This window comes from Paramisgurnus dabryanus, chromosome 19, assembly GCF_030506205.2.
Source record: "Paramisgurnus dabryanus chromosome 19, PD_genome_1.1, whole genome shotgun sequence".
Classification (NCBI taxonomy): Eukaryota; Metazoa; Chordata; class Actinopteri; order Cypriniformes; family Cobitidae; genus Paramisgurnus; species Paramisgurnus dabryanus.
Genome location: NC_133355.1, coordinates 13088090 through 13095650, shown reverse-complemented (window position 1 = coordinate 13095650; position 7561 = coordinate 13088090).

The window sequence follows — 7561 nt, the reverse complement described above, 5'->3', positions numbered from 1 at the left end:
AAAAAAATGAAGCGAGTGCGAAGAAGTTTAACTAGCCATGATCTCAATATATATATATTTCAATTACCTATTTTTATATATATTATTTTTTTTTATCAAAATGTAGCATAACAACTGCCATATTGCCTACTACAACACAATGCTGTATGGTAACCCTTTACATTGTTTTATTAAATGTAAAAATATTTACAGTATTTATTAATATAACTTCAATATGAATTGTTCATATTAATTATTTAATTTATTATAGCATTTACAGTAAAAACATTTTTTTTTACTTCAGGCCCACCATGCATCAACTTTGTCTCCAGTTTTGTAACTCTATTAAGAGCGGGGTAAGAACGTAAAGATGATCCTCACCTTTCACTTAAGTTATACAAAGCACAAAAACATCACACCCAGCCTATTCTGTGCATTTCTTCGCTGTGCTTTGTTACACTAATACAGGCTCAGCTCAGCTCAGTCAAAATAGACAGATGCTGAAAGGTCGTCTCGCCAGAAAATAAAGTGCAGAAAGCATGAGGGAGAGCGGTAAAGAAACACAGAGAGGATGTTTTGTCCGGCATTTTAATTACAGGGCAGGTGATGTTTGTGAGCAGGTGTGTAAAAGGTATCCTGCACTTTGTGTGTTTATGTGGGCTTGAGTCACACTTCACATGCCTGTGGTGTATTAGCTGTCACTGGTTTCTATTATGTTGCAACACATCGAGGGCTTTTGATGATAAACACGCCCTCAAATCATCACACACTCCGAATATGGTTCCAGAGTGTCTCTAAGAGCTTGTGTTTGCACACTTCCTCTCACGCTTATTATATTCTGCTCTGGCCTTCCAGTAAATATTTATGGAAATGATTGTTTTTGCAGTTTACGGTAACTTTTTGGCTCAAATGCTCTGCTATGCTTTGGATGCCGAGTAAAAAGATGCAAAGAAGTACGGATGTAATACATGTGCCTATTTTGTATTGAAGATAATAATTAAGCCCACAAGTACCAACTTTTTTTGAGCTAGCTCTACGCCCTAAGAAAGGATGTGTGAATTTTTTACACATCTTTTTGTGTTATGCTTTTAACATATTATGTGTAATTTATCAAACACAAATTGTGTTAAAAGTAACACAAAATGTGTTGTTTCATAATAACACAGAGATGTGTGGATTTTGGGACAACGCATTTAGTGTGTTGTCCCTAAGCTAACACTGATTTGTTGTTTTTAAAGGGGACATTTCACAAGGCTTTTTTAAGATGTCAAATAAATCTTTGGTGTCCCCAGAGTACGTATGTGAAGTTTTAGCTCAGAATACCATATAGATAATTTATTAAAGCATGTTAAATTTGCCACTTTGTAGGTGTGAGCAAAAATGTGCCATTTTGCGTGTGTCCTTTTAAATGCAAATGAGCTGATCTCTGCACTAAATGGCATAATGATTGGATAGTGCAGATTAAGGGGTGGTATAATCCTCTTCTTACATCACAAGGGGAGCCAAATTTCAATTACCTATTTTTTTTTCAAACTTGCGGATAGGGATGTTACCAATTAATCAATCTTTGATTAATTGTCATTAAGAATTTAATCAATAAAAATTAACGTTTGTCGAAAAAGCAACGTCATGCATGTGTGTGCGGCGCCTGCGCAAAACACATACAGCCGGAGAAAAAAAATGAAGCGAGCGTGGGATGCTTGTTTCCAAGCACACACCTGGGCTTTGTAACATCAGCCACCGCAAAAAAAACGTAGTGTATGTAATAGGGTTCGATACAGAAAATGCAAATATGGTAGAATATTGAAAACAAAGACCCTATGTAGGTAAGCCTGCAAGCTTAGCATAGCAATGCTTCTAACGTGCTATACACAGGGGAGGAGACCAGAGGCCGTTTTTAATGAACAGATTAAAATGTAATCTTAATTCTGGCAAGAAACTGTTAAATTTATAATGTAACTAGGTGTAATACCACTCTGAATTCCTGCAACAGATGTCACTGATCATTATTGATTGGCTGAGGTGCTGTACACTAGTCAAGTTGACCGTTTCAGGTTTTCTAATGGTAGAATACCGAAGGTTGCCATCTCCATAATATAAGCATCTTTGCTGAGTGCGCCACAGGTCCAAGCTGGAGATGACGACGGGAAAAGTGCCCTTTGGTATGCTTCTTGGATATAATTACAACAAACATTGTATCAAACAACTCGGAAAGCGAGGTGAACAAACCAAAAATAACACTTGATAATAATGAAACCTTTATTTTGACAAGGACGCATGGACTTTCATACAGAGTTATACACTGTGTCTATTAGTCATTATATGTCATTACGAAATAAGTTTAAATTGATGATTTCATTAAAATGCCAACTACACTGACTCATTTTACAATCCCACTAGCATGTTATTTAGACAAAATAAAATCTCTTAATTTGCATGAGGAAGCTGGCGTTTTTACACACACTTTCATGTCATAGTAAGGCTTAGTGCACTATTACAGTAAACAATTATTCGATTGATTGATTGTTAATTTAAACAATCTTCGAATATGGGGGAATTGCATAAATTGACATCCCTACTTGCAGAGAACCGGTTACCAAAACTGAGTAACTGTGTTGTTCTTTTTCACATTTTCTGGGTTGATAGCACTACTTATACAGGGAAAAGTCAGATTTTCATGATATGTCCCCTTTAACACATCTGTTCTAAGAGTTTTATGAGAATTATGAGAACAGAAGAATGGATCTTTAAAATTGTATTTTTAAGTTTATAGAAAATTGTTGACTTTAGGACTGTATACTGGAAACATTTGTATCACTTTTTTTGATATTCTGTTTAAAATAAAAAAAAAGATTTGTTGCACCTTCATGCCAACTTCCTGTACTCTCCTTAGAGTATTAGCAGAGTATTATATGGCACTTTTCCACTCCATATTACGGCTCGGTATGGCTCGGTACTGCTCATTTTAAGGGTTTTCTGCTGAGGACATAGTACCTGATACTTTTTTTAGCATTACCTCATTTGAGGATTCAAGCGAGCTGTGCCGATACTAAAATGTGACGTGTAAACACTGCAGATCAATAATTGGTAAGAGAATATCATCACTACCAGTGGCATTGATAAATGCCAGATAAGCTTACCCTTGTGCGTCATCAAGCAAACCAAAACCTCCTTCACACAGCACTTTGATCCCAGAAAATGTCCATAAAATTGGCAGAGAGCCACAAACACGTCCCATAAATGTTCTGGGATCGCTCCCGTAAAGTGGACCTGGTAACATTGCCGTGACATTTATGTAACGCGTCCTGTGTGAACAAAGGAAGAAACAATGCCGTAAGGGGCGTACCATATTAAGGACAAACATGAACTTCGCAAATCATTGCCAGTGTGAATGAACCAAAACCAAACGATCCTCGGAGAAATCCAGGGAAGCATTGTGTTTTTTGTTTTCTGTAATCTCTGTGTGAAAAGGGCTAAGGTGAAGTTCGTGTCTGCACTATCCTGTATGAGATCCCAAACTTGTATTTTTTAAGCAGTGAACCCATCCACATGCCAAGAATCAAGAACACCATTCCATCTATATGCTCCATTGCTATGGGTTTGTCATGTTTACGATTATGTCACAGCAGTTCCTAATCGTAGGTGTGAGCAAAAATGTGCCGTTTTGCGTGTGTCCTTTTAAATGCAAATGAGCTGATCTCTGCACTAAATGGCATAGTGATTGGATAGTGCAGATTAAGGGGTGGTATAATCCTCTTCTGACATCACAAGGGGAGCAAAATTACAATGACCTATTTTTTACAAACTTGCAGATAGGGATGTTACCAATTAATCAATCTTTGATTAATTGTCGTTAAGAATTGAATAGATAAAAATTAACGTTTGTCGAAAAAGCAACGTCATGCACGTGTGTGTGGCGCCTGCGCGAAACACATACAGCCGGAGCGTGGGATGCTTGTTTCCAAGCACACACCTGGGCTTTGTAACGTCCTGCCAACGCAAAAAAAACGCAGTGTTTGTGATAGGGTTCGATACAGAAAATGCAAATATGGTTAGCATACTGAAAGCAAAGACCCTATGTAGGTAAGCCACAATTAATTAATACATACATTTTTAATTTCCTAATCATACACTGTAAAAAATACTTTGCTGCCTTAAAATCTTTTGTTGAATCAACTTGGACTCACAAGTCTTTCAACTTACTATTGTTTATCTTGACTAGAGATGAGTTGTTATAACTACAGGTGAGTTGTTATAACTTATAAAATTAAGTTGACTTTTCTCAACTATATTTTATAAGTTGTTATAAGTTCTGTTGACATGACTTGTAAATCTTAGTTGATTTAAAAAAAATTTTTAAGGCAGCAAAGTTTTTTTTACAGTGTACCATGTAGTTGTTAGTTAAGCATTTAAGCATTATTAGTAAACTGTCTGCAAAATATCTGTCAACACTTATTGTTATGGTTCCGTCAAAAGACATTAAATTGACTATAAGTAACTTTGCAAGTAGATATCAATTACTCTATTAACCCCTACACCTAACAATCTACTAATACTTAACTAATAGTGTATTAAGAGTCTGTTGATATTTACAGTAGGCGCAGTGTCACTTTGTCAAAAAATGTCTAAAGAGGAACATCGAAATAAAGTGTAACCGATTTCTTTGGGGGTATAGTAGCAGTAAACAGTCTCTTGACTTCTTGGTAACCTTTTAAAAGAATTTACCAAAACATGTGTTGTTGGCAAACAGGATCTTTAAACCAGGCAAAGCTAGACAGATGTATCTTGACTTCTCCGGGACCTTTTGAAAAAATTCACATATGCTGATGGCAAACAATCAGGACAAGCTGTAACCAATTTCCTAAAGGGGGGGCACAGCGTCAGAAACAAAGAAATGATCACCCTATTTACTAGAGAAAATGATGATTCAGGGGGGAATCCCGTTCTACCCGATTGTGCATTGGCTGGAAGCTGAATTGTGAGATGAGTGTGTGCAGTTGGGATCGGATCTGTCACTATACTGTATGGGAAAAATCTGAAGTTTGCAGACAGGGAGTAAAATTGAAACACGAATGCGTATCACGAACATTCTTTATGTTCCCCAAACATCTTGGTGATGAAACCAATCCTGGAGAGTCCCAAACTGAGTAACCTATGGTAGATCAATGGTTTGCGTGCTAACCATTGCTTGAAAATAAGTTACTGGAATTCATCAAAGCTAGTGTTGCACAATTCACTCATATTTCTCATACACAGACAGGTTAGTAATCTTCTGTATGTTTTTCCATGACGGCTACCATATGCCAATATTCGTAGATCGTAACTCATGATCAACTGCTTTTATGGTCTGTCTCTCAATTGGTAGAGCATTGCATCAGCAGCGCAAAGGTCATAGGTTAGTTTCTCAGGGAGAAACATATAAAAAAATGTATACCTTGTCGAATACATAAAATGTCAAATATTTGATTAGACCACATTTACAAAGTGATTTTACTATAATTAAATGGTGTTGTTGGATAGAACACTAATGTTTATTAAAGACAAACATTTATTATTAAAAAATGATAATAATTGTGAAATAATAAATGTAAATAATAGTTGTATTGTAGGATGTCAAACAGCAAAGTCACAGGCGTCCACTATATCAGCAATTTTAATTGCTAAAGCACCCTTTTGACATCGTGAAGTGAAGTTTACTCACTGCACAGCTTTCATGCACTATCTAGCCTTTCTATGGTGGCATTTAACCACCATCAAACCTCATAAGTGACTGATTTGATACTGTACACTTCATGTAGGCAACAGTTTCACATGTAAAGAATGACATTTCTTTGACTCCAGTAGACTTTAATGTTAACATGTTTCCAAGCAAATAATTAGCTGTATACTAATAAGATATTGGAGATCCAAAGCTCTTGAGTAAAATCTTTAATTGTTTAATTGTTTGCAATGCTCTTTATTATTGCCAGAATTATATTTATTATAGCCATTTTAATGCTAGTAGCTAGTTTCAATGCATTTTGGGATTGCCTGTTTTGCAAAGTATCTATTTAACCCTGTCAGTTAAAACCCAGCTAAAATTAATGTTGGGGATTTACTGTTTTTTATATTCAGTGAAATCACCGAAAAGAACATTCTGTGAAAATATAATCTTGATATCTTAAAAGGATTGCTCAATTTTCATTTTTTTTACTCACCCCTGTCATCCAAAATGTTGATGTCTTCCTTTGTTCATACGAGAATACATTTTTTGTTTTTTGAAGAAAACATTCCGGGATTTTTCTGAATTCCAAAGACTTTATTGAACCCCAACAGTTTACAGTTTCAATGCAGTTTAAAATTGCAGTTTCAACCCAAGTTCAAAGGACTCTAAACTATCCCAAGCGAGGCATAAGGGTCTTATCTAGCCAAATGATTGTCATTTTCCACAAAAAAAAAAGTACTTTAAAACCACAACTTCTCGTCTTGCACTAGTCGTGTACCGCGCAACCTTACACACTGTGTATACACGTTGAAAGGTCATGCATGACACATGCGAAACTACCGCCCTGCGTTTACAAGTGTGAAGAAAGAGAGGACCGTTCTGACATTTTTGTATGTGTAATGGCACTAATTAATGTCTTTGTGTCAGTTTATTGTTTAAAATGGTATGCACTTGTGCATTTCAACCACTGATCTATATACATATATCTATATCTACGTATATCTATATATATCTATATATCTATAAATATATATATATAAAAAGACAATAAAAAGAAAATAAATTGCTCATGACATCACAATTGTAAAGCTACCGCGCCGCCATGTTGGAATGCCCATACATTCTATTAAATTAACTCTTTCGCCGCCAGCGTTTTTTTTAAAAGTTGCCAGCCAGCGCCAGGGTTTTTCATGATTTTCACAAAAGTTTAATGCCTTCCAGAAAATTTTCTTCTTTAAATATATAAACATACAATATACCAAATGATAGAACAGACCCTCTGCTTTCAGCCAAAAAAAACAAAAACGTTTTATCCTACCTTCAGTGGTTCTTTTGTAATCAGCTTTTGAATATGGGTAGGTTTCTGCAAAAACACCACATTTTGAGCAAAAAGCAGAGATAATTCAATTTTTGTGACGTACTTTTCATAGAGATCCCATTCAGAGCGATCTTTAAAACAGACACAGACATGCAGCAGCCGCTTGCCATAGGGCAATACTTCCGTGTTTAAAAAGTTGCAGAAGGGCGCCACCTGGTGGATAATAGCAGTATTGCGGAACGCCGTAAATACTTGTCATTGGCAGGGAAGCGTTTTCTCTTGATTGACAAGATATCTCGTCAATGGCGGCGAAAGAGTTAATAATGAATTTAATGAATTTAAATAACTTATCATTCTTTGTACTGTATGTGCATGCAATAATTTGCTGTTTTTTGTAATTAGGTTATGTTATACAGTATTGTTTGTACAATAAAATGCGTTAAAAATGTTAATGGCATGTATTTTGAAACCGTTAAGATAAAGTTTTAAAAAACAACACCCAATTTCGATGCCGCTGTGCTTATAAAAAGCAATAAAATATAAGTTTTCATTACTTTACA